Source organism: Dendrobates tinctorius, unplaced genomic scaffold (genome assembly GCF_039654945.1).
Source record: "Dendrobates tinctorius isolate UK_male_01 unplaced genomic scaffold, ASM3965494v1 ptg000015l, whole genome shotgun sequence".
In the NCBI taxonomy this organism is placed as follows: Eukaryota; Metazoa; Chordata; class Amphibia; order Anura; family Dendrobatidae; genus Dendrobates; species Dendrobates tinctorius.
Genome location: NW_027361683.1, coordinates 46,780,405 through 46,799,573, shown reverse-complemented (window position 1 = coordinate 46,799,573; position 19,169 = coordinate 46,780,405). Strand labels below are relative to the sequence as shown.

The window sequence follows — 19,169 nt, the reverse complement described above, 5'->3', positions numbered from 1 at the left end:
GCCACACGTTTGTACCTAGAACCTACATTCAGCAAGTGCTGCCTTACTCTCCTCCAAACGGATGACAATTGTGCTCCCAACTGGTCCTCCTCAGGGATGCCCGCAGAGCACCCTTGGCGCAACGTACAGAATTGGGGATGTTGACCATAAACACAAAAGAAGGGAAATTCCCCAGACGATTCCTGTCAATGATTGTTTATCGTGAATTCAGCCAGTGGAAGAAACGCCGACCACTCTTCCTGATTGTCTGACACAAAACAGCGTAAGTATTGTTCCAGGTTTTGGTTCATATGCTCAGTCTGCCCATTCGACTGCGGATGGAAAGCCGATGAATGAGACAATTTAATCCCTAGGCGTGAACAAAAAGCTCTCCAAAATTTTGCCACCTCTATCAGATACAATGTCAGACGGGACACCATGAAGTCTGACCACCTTGCGAATAAATACCTGAGCAAGGGTCTTCGCATTGGGCAAAGATGGCAAAGCAACGAAATGCGACATTTTAGAGAACCGATCAACTATTACCAGAATGACCGTGTTCCCGGCAGAGGAGGGAAAATCCGTAATGAAATCCATGGAAATCTCTGTCCATGGCTTACTGGGCACACAGAGGATGCAACGTGCCAGCAGGATGGGAGCGTGGTGTCTTGGCCCGTGCGCACGTGGTACAGGCTGACACATATGAGGCCACGTGCTGCCGGATTTTGGGCCACCAAAAACGATGTGATACAAGTTCCAGAGTGCCCTTAACCCCTGGGTGGCCCACCAGGATAGTATCGTGATGTTCCCCTAACACCTTTAAGCGTAGGTGTAGTGGCACAAAATTTATTAGGAGGGAGATCCGGCGGTACCTCCTCCTGAGCCTCAGCAATCTCTGCCTCAACTTCTGTCGTGAGAGCCGAGACCACAACTCCCTTTTGGAGGATAGGCACCGGATCCTCACGTGGCTCTCCACCCAGAAAACATCTGGACAAGGCGTCCGCCTTAGTATTCTTAGAACCTGGTCGGTATGTCACAAAAAAATTGAACCGAGTGAAGAATAACGCCCAGCGAGCCTGTCTGGGGGACAGGCGTTTAGCAGACTCTAAAAAAAAAGCAGATTTTTATGGTCTGTTATAACAGTAATCTGATGGACAGCCCCGTCCAAGAAGTGTCGCCATTCCTCAAATGCCAACTTGATGGCCAACAATTCCCTGTTACCAATATCGTAATTACGCTCGGCAGGTGACAGCTTCTTGGAGAAGTAGGCACACGGATGCAATTTGCCCAAGGATGGACCCTGAGACAGTACCGCCCCCACTCCAACCTCAGATGCATCCACCTCCACTGTAAATGGTAGGGAGACATCAGGCTGAACCAGGATGGGAGCTGAAGCAAAAACTGTTTTTGAGGAATTCAAACGCGCGCACAGCAGCCTCAGACCAGTCAGAAAAATTGGTACCTTTTTTAGTCATGTTGGTGAGCGGTTTAGCAATCATAGAAAAATTCTTAATAAATTTCCTATAATAGTTGGAAAAGCCCAGGAATCGCTGAAGCACCTTGAGATTATCAGGCCGATCCCACTGCAGCACCGCTTGCACCTTAGCGGTGTCCATTTTAAACCCTGAGGCGGAAATTACATAACCCAAAAAAGAATGAATCCAAAGGGAGTTTGTAGCTATATTCCGCGCTGCCGCTTTAGACAAATTTAGAATTTGTCTAAAGAGGCAGCGCGGAATATAGCTACAAACTCCCTTTGGATTCATGATTTCTTTGGTCGCTGAAGACCTGTGGATCTGCAGCAGCCGCTACCTACACGCTCCTATCTCATCCTAACCAGGTGAGCATATTTCATGATATAGAGAAAATGGAGAAAAAGCTACTGACCAAAATGCAGGGATCACTGCAAAATTACAAATTTTATTGGTAACAAAAAGACAACATCCATGTAAAAACATTTAAAAAGTCATACAATGACATGAAACTATCACAAAGGCTTATAATAAAGCCCAAAGAGCTCCCTCCAGTAAATGGACATATATAAAAAAAGGCTCTAGAATATATCACATACAATAGCATACCTGCAATGAAGAAATGTTCAGAGATGTAATACTAAACATAATGATCCATTGAATAATCCATCCAAATAGACTATAGTACAATAATGAATGCAAGTGATAACAAATGTAAGCAACTGAGCCATAAAAATAAACACCATAGGGTACTAAGCATAGATGAAAACCAATAAATGTGAGGTATCCTTGACATAAGAATGCAAGATGGAGACCAAAGGCTGAAGAAAGAAATCAACATAAACACAAGGCTATTCCAAAAAATCCCACCAATACCCAACACGATTGGACGACCCGGTGGGTCCACAATGGACTTGTGCACCTTGGGTAGCATGTAGAAAGTGGGAATTCTGGGATGGTGGGAGGTCAAAAACTCTTTTTCTTTCTTGTTTAGGACATGATGGGTATGTGCCAAATTCAAAAGATGGTCTAATTTGGAGTTGAATATTGCAGTGGGATCAGATGGAAGTACCTGATAAAAGGAGGAATTGCTGAGCTGTCTTTTAGCTTCTTTGACATATAGATCAACCGGCCAAATCACAATATTACCTCCTTTATCAGCCTCTCTGATCACTAGCTCCTTATTCCTACCAAGTGCCTTAATGGCAATCCTTTCAGAGTTTGTTACATTACTAAAAGCACTGGGTTTGCTATCTAGGGTCTGTAAATCTCTACATACCGCATCAAAGAAGATTTGGACCACCGGAAATAAGGAAAACTTAGGAGTTGCTTGAGAAGGTAAACGTCCAGTAAAATGTGTTCTCGTGGAGGGGTTCGCATTCTCCTCCAGGAGTGAGAGAAGGTCTCTAAATATTTGTCTGTCCTCAATAGGCATAGTATCGACAATGGAAGGTTGATGATACATAAGTTTAAACGTTAATTGTCTGCAAAATAAATAAAGATCTTTAACAAAAATGAATTTGTCAAGAGTATTTGTAGGACAAAACGAAAAGCCACGCTGCAAAATAGACACTTCAGTAGGCGATAATTCATAAGTGGACAGATTGATAATGGAAAGCTTACCCCCTTCATTCCGGGAGCAGTCCAACGAACCAAATTGAGAATCAGTAGGGTAAATCCATATCTGCGGTTCTGTCTCGTGTTCCTCCATTGTCTGGGGGACCACTGACTAAACCTCCTGGCTCTCCTTAGGGGCTCTTGTACCACGTCTACCCCTCCTGCCGCGCCTTCTGGGTCGCTTTGATCTGACGAAAAAAAAAACAAAAAACCCCGCTGGATTGCGATTCATTGGCTGACAGGTTATCTTTGTTCGTATTCATATCTGATACAAGACGTCTTTTATTGCACCTATGCACCCATCTGTAAAGTCCATCTGATCGCGTTTGAACTTACGCTTTTTGCCCCCAATAATGTCCTTTTATAGTGATCAATGGTATTTTTGAGGCGACTTAAAAAGGGTTCAACCAAGGTTTTAGTATCAAACGTATGTAGTTTAGTTTCACAAGTTTTGATTTTATCCTTAGTTTCCACTAACAAAGTACGATCATGCTCAATCAGAAGATTCATAATTATGGTTGAACACTTAAAAAGACCATCCTCCCAAGTCTTTTGGAAGGAGCAGTCTACTTCCCAGGCCGGGAAAATCTGAACCCTGAGTCCCCTCGGGATAAGACCAAAACGTTTATACTCCTCAAGACTTTTAATGTTCCACCATGTTTTGGTAAGAATTTTATGTAGATTAATAAGTTCTCTAGAAATACTATCAAAGTCTGTGTGTGAACCAACACCAACTGAAGCAGACTGAGCCACTGTAAGGTCCTCAAAAATCCCCTGTGCCTGACTAGTCCAGGCGGCCTCTCTCGCTGCCAGGTCCATAATATGACCTAAATATAATAGACGTGTGCCAACACTCCTGAAAAAGAAAAGTGGCAAAAAACCACCAACAAAACCAAGTATATATGTAAAAACTCAGGAGGGCACTACTAAAGATATGCGGATCAACCAGCAGTCAGTATAAACACAAACTGAGAAAATGGAGAAAAAGCTACTGACCAAAATGCAGGGATCACTGCAAAATTACAAATTTTATTGGTAACAAAAAGACAACATCCATGTAAAAACATTTAAAAAGTCATACAATGACATGAAACTATCACAAAGGCTTATAATAAAGCCCAAAGAGCTCCCTCCAGTAAATGGACATATATAAAAAAAGGCTCTAGAATATATCACATACAATAGCATACCTGCAATGAAGAAATGTTCAGAGATGTAACACTAAACATAATGATCCATTGAATAATCCATCCAAATAGACTATAGTACAATAATGAATGCAAGTGATAACAAATGTAAGCAACTGAGCCATGAAAATAAACACCATGGGGTACTAAGCATAGATGAAAAGTATAGCAATCATGGTGTAGCCAAGAGGCTAAAATGACCAAGATTAAACCCTGCCTGCATAGTCCCTATATAATGCCACTTACAAGGGGGAGCTTGTGGAGTGCCCTACACGTGCCACACACCAAAAGGTTGCTTCATCAGGGGCTAGAGAGTCAGTCTGTTACACTTATTTAAATATGCTAAACAATCAGTACATATGTGCGGCAGCTGCAGCCACGTACCTAATTAGCTGCAATGGAGGCCTGAATGCACATGCACACCAGAGGAAAGAGAATAGTCCATGACTCACAGGTTATTTCCGGGTTTGGAGCAGTGTGACGAAACACTACACACTGCAGGTGCAGACAGGAATGACTCATCACATAATATAGGTTTAGAGCAGTGTGAATGTCACACCGCCCACTGCACCAATGCAAGCAAAGTAACGGAATATAAAAAGGTTGTGTGACATAATGAATGCCAAATGCGCAAGTGCGGTAGGCGCAAGATAAAATAAGCGCGATTCCACTGTGTGCCATGTCATTTAGCATATAAGCGGGCATACCTAAACATATAAGTGAGTAAAGTACATCAAAGGGAAACATATGCTATAATAAATCCCCATATGTAGGCGCCGTGGCACTGATCATCACAGTCTCAACAAATGGAAATTTCACAAAGTGTAAAAATGAGTGCAACTAATACAGACTATGCACCCATAACCAAGTAAAGATATACAGTGCTCCCAGCCCGCGGACACGCAGCCCTTACAAAGTATATGGCTAAATGCAATGTCAGATCGCACTATGCTAAACGCACCAACTGAACACGGTATAATACTGGTAACGGAATTAGGTCAAATTTAGTGTTGCAAACACAAAGAGAACAAACAATATACCATTTTAAATCCACTGATTGAATGAGATTGAAACAGGCCAGAAAGATCAAGCCTGTGCAGAAAAAAAAAAAAAGAAAAAAACTAATCAGATAGTGTATACTGATTTCCGGGTTAGGCCAAAAAAGTTGTGTAACACAGTAAATACCAAATGCGCAAGTGCGGTCTCAGTAATAAATGACACATAGGCGCTGAAAAAAAAACCCAAAAAAAAAACCCTACTATATAACCTGTCATTTAGCATGTGTGCAGGCATACCTATAAATAAATAGAGGGCATCAAAGGGAGACATATGATATAATAAATCCCCATATGTAAGCTCCGCGGCACTGATTATCACAATCTCAACAAGTAGGCATTCTTTAATTGTAGGTCCAGGAATCTTGTATATGCTCTTATCTGCCAATGTCCAAAAATCTATGTAGGACAAACTACACAGGAATTACGGAAGAGGATCCAACAGCACCTTTCGAATATTAATACTGCAAGAGCAGATCGTGAAAAAGGTAAACCCCTCACTTCAGTAGCCATGCATTTTTTGTGCGAACACAATGGCCGCTGTACTGGCATTAGGGTTTTGGGTCTTGAGGCAGTACAGACTAACATAAGAGGGGGGAACGTTTCATTGGAATTACTGAGGCGTGAAGCTAGGTGGATTTATGATCTTCGGAGTCGATCCCCTTTGGGATTAAATGAGGAGCTTTTATTCACTGGCTATTATAAACAAATCTGACCGATTGGATAATCAAGTTCTTCTTCCCTTCTTTTTCCATTCGTAGGTTGATCGACTCATATCTTTTTGAACATAGTAGCTTGGATCTCCATTTTTGGCAGCTTCTCAAGGTCTGACTTGTCCACTATGGGAGTCTACTTCTCTAGCAACTTTTGGAATAGTCTATTCTTGGATCGCCCACCTTGGATTTCATCCTTCATTCTATCCCTCGCTGGACTCAAATAATAAAACAGTACCCTGGAAGATATTTGGACTTTAACATGGACTTAGATTTGATTTTTTTGTTCCAATTTCTGGATTTGCTTTATGTTCTATCCATGTTGTATGTCTATAATGGTTACTTTTTTGAAGTCCAGTGGACCCTGAGGTGGAGCTTGTGGAGTTTTAATTAATTTTCTCTGATCCATCTTTCTAATACATTAAAATACTTAGTTATAGTGCATACTTAATTAGGGGTGATGCTTGTGGAGCGTTATCTTCCTTCGCTTGGTTTATTTACCAATCGGGGAAGAAATTTCATTAGTATAACCACTAATATAAAGCTGCAATCTACCTTTTTTTTTTGTACATTACATGTTCCTGCTGCGTCTTCAATACCAAATTCAACCAATGCTGGCATCAGTATTCCACTGTGTTCAGTGGGCGCATTTGCATAGTGTGATTGCGTGTCTGCGGGCTGATATCATTTTTCATTTTATATCTCTATTTCGCTATGAGCCATGCGTGCTTGCATCTATATAGTATCTATTGATATGGTACACAGTTTTGTATCAGTTGCGCTCATTTTGTATGTTTTATAATATCTACTTGTTGAGATTGTGATAATCAGTGCCGCGGAGCTTACATATGGGGATTTATTATATCATATGTCTCCCTTTGATGCCCTCTATCTATTTATAGGTATGCCTGCACACATGCTAAATGACAGGTTATATAGTAGGTTTTTTTTTTTTTCTGCACAGGCTTGATCTTTCTGGCCTGTTTCAATCTCATTCAATCAGTGGATTTAAAATGGTATATTGTTTGTTCTCTTTGTGTTTGCAACACTAAATTTGACCTAATTCCGTTACCAGTATTATACCGTGTTCAGTTGGTGCGTTTAGCATAGTGCGATCTGACATTGCATTTAGCCATATACTTTGTAAGGGCTGCGTGTCCGCGGGCTGGGAGCACTGTATATCTTTACTTGGTTATGGGTGCATAGTCTGTATTAGTTGCACTCATTTTTACACTTTGTGAAATTTCCATTTGTTGAGACTGTGATGATCAGTGCCACGGCGCCTACATATGGGGATTTATTATAGCATATGTTTCCCTTTGATGTACTTTACTCACTTATATGTTTAGGTATGCCCGCTTATATGCTAAATGACATGGCACACAGTGGAATCGCGCTTATTTTATCTTGCGCCTACCGCACTTGCGCATTTGGCATTCATTATGTCACACAACCTTTTTGTATTCCGTTACTTTGCTTGCATTGGTGCAGTGGGCGGTGTGACGTTCACACTGCTCTAAACCTATATTATGTGATGAGTCATTCCTGTCTGCACCTGCAGTGTGTAGTGTTTCGTCACACTGCTCCAAACCCGGAAATAACCTGTGAGTCATGGACTATTCTCTTTCCTCTGGTGTGCATGTGCATTCAGGCCTCCATTGCAGCTAATTAGATACGTGGCTGCAGCTGCCGCACATATGTACTGATTGTTTAGCATGTTTAAATAAGTGTAACAGACTGACTCTCTAGCCCCTGATGAAGCAACCTTTTGGTGTGCGGCACGCGTAGGGCACTCCACAAGCTCCCCCTTGTAAGTGGCATTATATAGGGACTATGCAGGCAGGATTTAATCTTGGTCATTTTAGCCTCTTTGCTACACCATGATTGCTATACTTTTCATCTATGCTTAGTACCCCATGGTGTTTATTTTCATTGCTCAGTTGCTTACATTTGTTATCACTTGCATTCATTATTGTACTATAGTCTATTTGGATGGATTATTCAATGGATCATTATGTTTAGTATTACATCTCTGAACATTTCTTCATTGCAGGTATGCTATTGTATGTGATATATTCTAGAGCCTTTTTTTATATATGTCCATTTACTGGAGGGAGCTCTTTGGGCTTTATTATAAGCCTTTGTGATAGTTTCATGTCATTGTATGACTTTTTAAATGTTTTTACATGGATGTTGTCTTTTTGTTACCAATAAAATTTGTAATTTTGCAGTGATCCCTGTATTTTGGTCAGTAGCTTTTTCTCCATTTTCTCAGTTTGTGTTTATACTGACTGCTGGTTGATCCGCATATCTTATTCAGTAGTGCCCTCCTGAGTTTTTACATATATATTTCATGATATACTGTCTTTTGTAACGTGGATAAGACCCTATTGCGCTTTTTTGTCTCCCCCTTTTTTTTTTTTTTTTTTTGCAATAATAACCCAAAAAAGGTAATTCTTGGACGACAAATACACATTTCTCAAGCTTGGCATAGAGCTTGTTCTCCCTGAGCAACTGCAACACCTGCCTAACATGCTCTATGTGTGCATCACGGTCGCGTGAATAAATAAGAATGTCATCAAGGTATATAATAAAAATTTCCCCAAGAGATGAGAAAAGACATCATTTATGAAATGTTGAAATACTGCTGGCGCACTCGTCAACCCAAATGGCATCACCAAATTCTCAAAATGACCCTCAGGGGTATTAAATGCCGTCTTCCATTCATCCCCTTGATGGACTCTTATGAGATTGTACGCCCCCTGAGGTCAAGCTTGGAAAACCATTTGGCACCAGACACCTGGTTGAGAAATCGGGTATCAGTGGCATCGGGTATGGGTCAAGAACCGTAATCTGGTTGAGTTCCCTGAAATCCAGACACGGGCGTAATCCGCCATCTTTCTTCTTGACAAAGAAGAACCCCGACGCCAGTGGAGATGATGAAGGCCTGATGTGCCCTTTGCTTAGACTTTCTGCAATGTATTCTTTGAGAGCTTGCCTCTCAGGACCTGAGATATTAAACATCCTGGCTTTCGGTAACTTGGCCCCCGGTTTTAACCTAATAGCACAGTCATAGGCAGGGCTGCCACTAGGAATTTCGGGGCCCCATACTGGCAAAATTTATGGGGCCCCCTTGAAACTCCGCCCAGGCTCCACCCCTAGTTCCGCCTCTACCCTAGCTCCTCCTTCACCATGCGAACCTTCCAAAATCCCTCCGCGCTTTCATCGAAAAACTTCACCATGCCCTCAATCAGACCAAATATATCGGGGATCCAACCGCTGTATGTCAAAAAGTAGATCCAAATAGAAAAAAAGAAAGCATAGTAGGCATACACACATGCAGGGATCACCCTTATAAAGTTAATTTTTAGTACATATAGATGTGCAGAAAAACACCACAAATGATAAAAACATTTAAAATATATGCAGGTGTCACCAAACGTGACCTGTATATAAGGGAGCGGCTAGACGGTCCTGGGCAATATATAAATGTACAACAATATTCAATAAAAGTTCCGTATTCTATGTAGCATGCCAGAGCTACAAGTACATAATATACACATATATTCAGTGTATTAGTTGTGGCCAATTAAATCCTCCGAATTTCAAATAACTCTACAATCAAAAAAGTCTTATGCTTAAGCAAGAAATATTGATATTACAACAAGCCACCTTATAAATAACAAACAGCCATGTTGGCAATAGGATTGGCACCTAATAAAAACCAGATACAAGCAGATAGTATGTTAATCAAAAGCCCAAGACAATAGAAAAGGCCACTTTGTAATACCCTTTTCTTATGATAAGCCACCCTTGCTACTAGCAGAACAAAGACATGCTCACTGAACATGACGAGCCATAATGAATGCCCTGGTCCCAGGAACGGGATGCCACTCTTGTTACTCGACGCGTTTCATCACTAACGTGACTTCATCAGGAGTGGAAGAAGTCACTTTTCATAAGAAAAGGGTATTATCATAGTATTTCTAGTAACCCCTCTTTTTCTACTCTAACTTTAACCCTGTTTACAAAGCGGCCTTTTCTATTGTCTTGGGCTTTTGATTAACATACTAACCGCTTGTATTTGGTTTTTATTAGGCGCCAATCTAAAATCTAATTTTATTTTCACAAAAATGATCTTTTCACACCCAATGTTTGTTTTTCCCCAAGTGTAACATGAGAAATTGGACCCTAACAGTAGTTGTGCAATTTGTCCTGAGTAGGCTGATACCCCATATAGGACCACAGGCTGAGCTGCAGATGGAGACAGTCAACATGCTGGTACTGGTCAGCACAGTCTATGCTGACTAAAAGGATAGGACTACAGGCTGAGCTGCAGGTGGAGACAGTCAACATGCTGGTACTGTGCATGTGCAGCACAGTCTGTGCTGACGGAAAGGATAGGACTATGGGCTGAGCTGCAGGTGGAGACAGTCAACATGCTGGTACTGTGCATGTGCAGCACAGTCTGCTGACGAAAAGGATAGGACTACGGGCTGAGCTGCAGGTGGACACAGTCAACATGCTGGTACTAGTAAGCACAGTCTATGCTGACTAAAAGGATAGGACTACAGGCTGAGATGCAGGTGGAGACAGTCAACATGCTGGTACTGTGCATGTGCAGCACAGTCTGTGCTGACGGAAAGGATAGGACTATGGGCTGAGCTGCAGGAGGAGACAGTCAACATGCTGGTACTGGTCAGCACAGTCTGTGATGACTAAAAGGATAGGACTACGGGCTGAGCTGCAGGTGGAGACAATGTGCCTACTAATCTTGGCACTGGAGATCTGTCCCCCTGGCTCACCCCATCAGCCAGGCCTCCTGGGCCCCCCCATCAGCTGGGCCACTCAGACCCCCCCATCAGCCAGGCCCCTCAGACCCCCCCCCGTGAACAGCCAGGCCCCCCCATCATCAGCTGGGCCCCTGGCTCCCCCAGACCCCCCCACGGACAGCCGGGCGGGCCCCTGGGTGACCCCCCACGGACAGCCGGGCGGGCCCCTGGGTGACCCCCCACGGACAGCCGGGCGGGCCCCTGGGTGACCCCCCACGGACAGCCGGGCGGGCCCCTGGGTGACCCCCCACGGACAGCCGGGCGGGCCCCTGGGTCCCCCACATCATCAGCTGGGCCCCTGGGTCCCCCAGGCCCCCCCATGGACAGCCAGGTGGGCCCCTGAGTGATCCCACACGAACAGCTGGGCGGGCCCCTGGGTGACCACCCACGGACAGCCGGGCCCCTGGGTCCCCCCATCATCAGTTGGGCCCCTGGGTCCCCCAGGCCCCCCAATGTCCCCATGATAAGACACAACCAGCCCCCCCGGGCCCCCAGACTCCCCCCCCCCCCCCCCCCCGTGATCAGACAACCAGCCTACGGCGCCGGGGCCCCCAGACTTCCCCCCCCCATGTTCAGACAGCAACCAGCCCCAGGCGCCGGGGCCCCCAGAGACTCACCCCCATGATCAGACTGAGACAACAGGCCCTCGGCCCAATGTCCCCATCCCCATGATCAGCAGGCTACAGCCAGACATACAGACATAAAAAGAATTCACTTACCTCCACAGCACCGTCAGACTGCCACCCAGCCCAGGGGCCCAACGTCTTCTGCTCTGCTGCAGGCCTGCAGCCGCTCCCACACCGATGCCACGTGCACACCGCTCTTCAGCTTTCTCAGGAATGAGGAAGTGAAGAGGCAATGTGTGACGTCACATCACGTGAGCCGGGGGCGGTGCTGCAGTGACCATCCGACACAGGCAGAGCAGGCTGAGGGGGAGAATGGGGGCCCGTACCGCTGAAATAATTGTAGGGGGGGCCCGGCCAGGACCTGAGCGGCGAGCGCAAACCAGGCTGATCACCGGGGCCCCATACAGGTGTAATGCCTGTCATGCCCTGATGGCGGCCCTGGTCATAGGGTCAGTGCGGTGGCAGCTCTGAACAACCTCTTTCAGAAAATAAATCAGCAAAGTCCAGCAGTGGCTCCGGGATGCTGGGAGTCACAGCGGAGATACACGTGGCCAGACAACTCTCCTGGCAATATCTGCTCCACTGGATTATGTCCTGGGTTTTCCAATCAGTCACCGGATTGTGCATAGACAACCATGGAAACCCCAGAACTACCTGAGCAGGTAAATTACTGAGCACCTTACATGTTACCCACTCAGAGTGTAGGACCCCAATGTGGAGTTTTACATCAGCCACAAACTCTTTAATCTCCCCTTGTGAGAGAGGGGAGGCATTGATGGTAACCACCCAGATAGAATTAGGCAGCTTTTCCACCTTAAATCCCGCTGAACGCGCAAACTTTTCATCAATGAGATTAGCGGCAGAACCACTATCTACAAATACAGTAATCGTCAGCTCTTGGCCCCCGATTACTACCTTGGCAGGGAGCATACACTGGGAGACCACCACGGAGGATATGCAAAGGCTCAGACTAGACTCCTCCAAACCCTCTGAGCCTAGCAGTTTTTCCGGCGGCACGTCTTTCTTAGGTACCAGGGCCAAGCATTAATAAAATGTCCTTTTTTGCCACAAAAAAAACAGACCCCTTGCTTTCTGGGCAAGGGACATTTATGCTTGTTATTATGTGTATGTGATATACCAGCGATCTGCATAGGTTCCATGGATTCACCCGAGGCAACCTCACCAGAAACTGCCCCCCCCCCCCCCCACAAGCAATGTCTCCTGCGACCTCTGACGAAAGCGGCGATCAATGCGTACTACAAGCACCATAGCAGCCTCCAGAGAGGCGGGAGTCTCATACATTAGCAGAGCTTGTTTAACCCTTCCAGAAATCCCATACAAAAATTGACAGTAGTGTACAACCGATATAAAACTTGCTTCAAGTAGGCCTCAGCTTGCTCCATGATTGATCCTGGGCTTCAACACAGCCAGTTGGTGTTCAGAAGTGCCATCTTCACAGAGTAAAACACACTAGCTCCTGTGTTAGTGGGGTTCAGTAAGGTCAGCTGCTCCCCTGCTATGTGGACGACAAAGTCTCCTGCTGCCTCCAAAATCACACTACTTCTTCTTTTCTACTCGCTCCAAGTAGGCCTCAGCCTGCTCCATGATTGATCCTGGGCTTCAACACAGCCAGTTGTTGCTTGGAAGTGCCGTCCGCACAGAGAGAAACACTAGCTCCTGTGTCAGTGGGGTTCAGTAATGCCAGCTGCTCCCCTGCTGTGTGGATGGCAAAGTCTCCTGCTGCCTACACAGTCACACTACTACTGATTTTTAACCGTGCTCCACTTGGGCCTCTGGCTCCACTGTCTCTAGTATTTCCCCTGGCCTCCAACCCCGCCAGTTGCTGCTCTGAAGTGGCGGGGTTGGAGGCCATTAATAGTAGTGGGAATGTGGACAGAGCAGGAGACCTTGCCGGACACACATCAGGGGATCAACTGACGTGACTGAGCCCCTGTAACCCAGGAACAAGTGTGGATTGTGCAGACGCCACTTCAGAGCAGCAACTGGCGGGGTTGGAGGCCAGGGGATATACTAGAGACAGTAGAGCCAGAGGCCTAAGTGGAGCACGGTTACAATCAGTAGTAGTGTACAACCGATATAAAACTTGCTTCAAGTAGGCCTCAGCCTGCTCCATGATTGATCCTGGGCTTCAACACAGTCAGTTGTTGCTCGGAAGTGCCGTCTGCACAGAGAAAAACACATGCTCCAGTGTTTGTGGGGTTCAGTAGCGCCAGCTGCTCCCCTGCTGTGTGGACGACAAAGTCTCCTGCTGCCTCCAAAATCACACTACATCTTATTTACTACTCGCTCCAAGAAGGCCTCAGCCTGCTGCATGATTGACCCTGGGCTCCAACATCGCCAGTTGCTGCTCAGAAGTGTCTTTGGCACAGGTACTCCCTCCTGCCCAGCCTGGTTCCAGAAAGCCTGCTGTTTCCGGGGATTGTCAACGTCACTTTGCCACCGATACGTTGTCCTGTCGTGTTGCGGTCGGGTTAGCCGAGTCTATGGTGCCTGCAGTTTCGGTGCTTCCTATGTGGACTGTGGGTTCTGGTAATAAAGGCTGGTTCCATAGTGCCAATAGGACAAGCACCCACTGTTGGACTGTGGGTTTCGGTAACTGCGTCCTGCTCGCGGCCTTGCAACTTTGTTTATTATGGGTACCTTGTGCTACCCATCCGGGTTCCAGCACCGTCAGCTGGTTCTCGGCAGAGCCTTTGGCCTAGGTGCCTCCTTCTTGGTATCCAAGTTCCAGCACCGTCAGCTGGTCCTTGGTAGTGATTTGTAGCACAGGTACCTCCTGCTTATTAACCTTGTTCCAGTACGTCAGCTGGTCCACGGTTGTGCCATTGGCTCTTGTTCCTTCAGCTGCCACTCTGGGTTCCAGCACCATCAGCTGGTTCTCGCTAGTTCCATTGACTCTTGTAGCTTCTGCTACCCATCCGGGTTCCAGCACCATCAACTGGTTCTCGGCAGTGTCTTTGGCATGGGTACTCCCTCCTGCCCAGCCTGGGTCCAGCACGCCTGCTGTTTCCGGGTAGTGTCAATGTCACTTTGCCACCAATACGTTGTCGTGTCGTGTTGCGGTCGGGTTAGCCAAGTCTATGGTGCCTGCAGTTTAGGTGCTTCCTATGTGGGCTGCGGGTTCTGGTATTAAAGGCTGGTTCTGTAGTGCCAATAGGACAAGCACCCACTGTTGGACTGTGGGTTTCGGTAACTGCATCCTGCTCGCGGCCTTGTAACTTTGTTTATTATGGGTACCTTGTGCTACCCATCCGGGTTCCAGCACCGTCAGCTGGTTCTCAGCAGTGCTTTTGACCTAGGTGCCTCCTTCTCGGTATCCGAGTTCCAGCAACATCTGCTGGTCCTTGGTAGTGCTTTGTAGCACAGGTACCTCCTGCTTAGTAACCGTCTTCCAGCACCGTCAGCTGGACCACGGTTGTGCCATTGGCTCTTGTTCCTTCTGCTGCCCCTCCAGGTTTCAGCACCGTCAGCAGGTCCTCGCTAGTTCCATTTGCTCTTGTTCCTTCTGCTACCCATCCGGGTTCCAGGACCGTCAGCTGGTTCTCGGCAGTGCCTTTGGCCTAGGTGCCTCCTTCTCGGTATCCGAGTTCCAGCAACATCTGCTGGTCCTTGGTAGTGCTTTGTAGCACAGATACCTCCTGCTTAGTAACCATCTTCCAGCACCGTCAGCTGGTCCACGGTTGTGCCATTGGCTCTTGTTCCTTCTGCTACCCATCCGGGTTCCAGTACCATCAGCTGGTTCTCGGCAGTTCCTCAGCCTTCTTGTACCTTCTGCTACTTTTCCAAGTTCAAGCTTGTGGAAATGGTTTTTGGTTCTCACTCTGGATCTCCCTGACGATGACCCTGAAGACGACGACCCTGAAGACCACACTGAAGAAGACCAAAAAGATGACCCTGAAGAAGATGACCAAGAGGACAAAGAACATGAAGACGACCACCAAGATGCAGAACAACAAGAGGCAGAAGCAGAAAAACCAAAAGCAGAAGAACATGAAGCATAAGACTAAAAATCAGAGCAAATGATATTATCTAAATTATAAGCAGAAGAAGACTAAGCAGTGTATGGGGGTGAGTCCGTTCCTCCTCGTGGTGCCCCTGGAAAATGGATGCTGCTGCAGGCCAAACTGAACTCGGACAAATCCTGTTGTAAATCTTTTGTGACAGGCAGAACGGAAGGTGTAATCTTCAAACTTTTATAGATAACAACTACAGGAATGCCTGTCACAAATAAGAATATGATGAAGAAGAAGAATAGGAATAAGATGAAGAAGTAGAATATGAAGACGAATAATCGTTGAATAAGAAGAATATGAATAATGTACAAAAAAAGAATAATAGGAAGAAGATGAAGAAGAAGTTGATGAAAAAGATGATGCTGCTGCTGCTGCTGATGCTGAGGATGATGGAGAAAGTGTGGGAGAAGAAAAAAGAAGGTGAAGAGCATGGAAGTAGTGAAACATACATATCTGACAAAATATAAAAGAGGTTAACATAGTCAATATGTTTGTAACTCCGAACGTCTTTAAAAAATAAGAATTTAATTCCTGCTATTCCATTTGATTGGGCTAAACCTCTATGGCTTTAATGTCTCCTACACCTCCCACAATACATTCTACATTATTATTAGTTGTTTTTCTTCATGTAAAATTAACCTAAAAGGAAAGAGGTTTTTTTTTTAATTCCGATATTTCTGTTCCATTGACTTGAATGGGACTTCTGAGATCGGAATCGGCGATACCCGATACTTTTTTTATATCGGCCGATCCAATCCGATCCGATATTTTTCAATATCGGGTGGTATCGCTCAACACTAGTGATCAGTCATGGTTGCCGGCAGTCCGGTCACCTTGCCAACCTGTGTCCACAGCGGATGGGAAAACGCTTGTGCCTAGTGGCCGTAGGAGGCGACTCACTAGAATCCATGGCATTTTCCTCCAAGTTATCCTTTAAGGGGACACTTGAGTTTGGTTCTTCCACTCTGGCGGTGGAGGTTTGCGTGGATTCTGGAGAGGAGGGCAATTTTATGTCATCTGCCTTCTCTCAATGGCACGCAATACCACTGGTTATGATGTCTAAGCCAGTCACCGTCAGAGTTGTGAACGGCACGACTCTGCCCTCACAGATTACCCACCAAACCACTCCACTGATACTCTCGGTGTCTCTATCTCATCAGGAGATGATATCCCTCCTCGTCATGGCCGAGGGTATCGGCCAGGTCCTTCTAGGGGTCCCCTGGTTGCGGTATCACTCTCCCCATATAGAGTGGTCCTCGGGGAGAATTCTTGGTTGGAGTAAGTCATGTGAGGGTAGATGGCTGAGGGAGTGTGTCCAGGTTGCCAACACCGAGGTCCCTGCAGATCTTTCCTCGCTCTCCAAACACTATCGACAGTATGCGGACGTGTTCTCCAAAAAGGCGGTGGAGACCCTCCCATCGCATCGCCCCTATAACTGTCCTATTGACCTCTTGCCAGGTGCTGAGCCTCCCCGGGTTCGAGTCTACCCCTTATCTCTCCTGGAGACAGAGGCCATGTCTCAATACATCAGGGAGAATCTGGCAAGAAAATACATTAGGAAGTCAGTGTCACCAGCGGGGGCGGGATTCTTCTTCGTCCAGAAGAAGAATGGAGAACTGCGTCCCTGCATCGAATGCAGGTGTCTTAATGCTATTACTGTTAAGAACAAGTATCCTCTGCCCCTGATATCGGAACTGTTCGATAGACTACGGGGAGTGAGAGTGTTTACTAAACTTGATCTGCGGGGGGCTTACAACCTTATATGCATCCGTGAGGCGGACGAATGGAAGACGGCCTTTAACACCAGGGACGGGCACTATGAATACCTGGTGATGCCCTTTGGGCTCTTTAATGCTCCGGCCGTCTTCCAAGACTTTGTGAAAGACATCTTCCGGGGTATACTCACCTCCTTAATTGTAGTCTACCTGGATGATATCCTCATCTACTCTCCAGATATTGACTCCCACTGGAGAGATGTTTGCAAAGTTTTCGACCTCCTATGGGTGAACTCCCTGTATGACAAGTTGGAGAAGTGTGTCTTTGAGCAGGAGTCCTTGCCTTTCCTGGGCTATATCATCTCCGCCCAGGGACTGGCCATGGATCCTGCCAAACTATAGGCGGTGATGGATTGGCAGGAGCCCCATTCTCTCAAAGCAGTGCAGCACTTTATGGGGATCATAAACTACTACCACTAATTCATCCCCCACTTCCCGACTTTGGTAGCCCCCTTGTTTGCCCTCACCAAGAAGGGTGCAAATCCCAAGGTGTGGTCAGAACCTGTCTCCAAGGCCTTCTCCTCCATTAAGACCCATTTTGCTAGCGCTTCCATTCTACATCGCCCCGATGTAGATAAACCCTTCATTCTGGAGTTGGATGCCTCTTCCGTCAGTGCTGGAGCTGTCCTGTTCCAGAAGGACTCGCAAGGTCGAAAGCACCCATACTTCTTCTTCTCTAAGACCTTTACACCGGCGGAGAGGAATTATTCCATCGGGGACAGGGAGTTGCTAGCGATGAAGTTGGCCTTCTCGGAGTGGAGACACCTCCTGGAGGGGGCTCGCCACCCTTTCCAGGTGTTCACTGGCAACAAGAACTTGGTGTATTTGCAGACGGCCCAGTGGCTAAATTCTCGTCAGGCCAGATGGTCCTTGTTCTTCTCCCGGTTCCATTTCACCCTCCATTTCCTATCCGGTGAGAAGAATGTCAGGGCCGATGCTCTCTCCCGCTCCATGGTGTCATCGGAGGAGGAGGAGCCTCGGCTGCTCGTCCCGTCCGAGCCTGAGGACCGTGGCTCCGGTCGCGTTTGAGTCAGTACCTCCAGGCAAGACATTTGTCCCTGCCCGTCTGTGACCAGAGGTCATCTCTTGGGCTCATTCGTCCAGGGTTGGTGGACATTTCGGGACAAAACGGACCTCTGAGCTTCTGGCGAGGACAAACTGGTGGCCATATATGGCCCGTGACATCAGGGACTATATTCAGGCGTGCGTCTCTTGCGCCCAGAATAGGTCTTCTCGGCAGCGGCCCGCTGGACTGCTTTACCCTCTGCCGGTAGCGGACAGGCCCTGGGAGATGGTCGGTATGGACTCTGTGGTGGGACTGCCCAAGTCCAGTGGCAGCACAGTCATTTGTGTTGTCACCGGCCACTTCTCCAAGATGGTGCACCTGGTACCTCTCTCCCAGTTACCTTCTGCACGGGGCCTGGCAGCGTTGCTTATTAAGCACGTTTTCTGCCTGTACGGCATGCCGGATAAGATTGTCAGCGACCAGGGTCCTCAGTTTGTGTCTCAGTTCTGGAGAGAGCTCTGTACCCTGCTCAACACTGAGTTAAATCTCTCCTCGGCCTATCATCCCGAGACGAACGGGCTGGTAGAGAGAGACAACCAGACCCTGGTCATATATCTACGACATTTTGTCTCAGCCAAGCAGGATGACTGGGCATCCTTGCTGCCGTGGGCGGAGTTCACTTTGAACAATGCTGTGGCCGATTCACCGGTCAGACCCCATTCCTCCTAAATTATGGCCAGCATCAGCACATCCCTGTGCCCAAGCCCTTGTCATCCACCGACTCTAGGGTGGCAGACTGGGCGGTGGAGGCACATGACATTTGGGATCGCACTCAGGATGCTTTCTTGGCCTCTAAGGTGAGAATGATTATCT

At 46.7% G+C, this 19,169-nt stretch overlaps 1 long non-coding RNA gene across 1 annotated transcript; it reads right to left on the bottom strand.

Annotated features, from left to right (window-relative positions):
* Positions 1–2,620: 2,620 nt before the first annotated feature.
* LOC141074849 (uncharacterized) lies at positions 2,621–4,599 on the bottom strand. Its single transcript, XR_012227222.1, has 3 exons — positions 4,502–4,599; positions 3,075–3,256; positions 2,621–2,935 (listed from the first exon to the last, which is right to left on the bottom strand). It is a non-coding gene; the product is annotated as an uncharacterized lncRNA (long non-coding RNA).
* Positions 4,600–19,169: the final 14,570 nt, after the last annotated feature.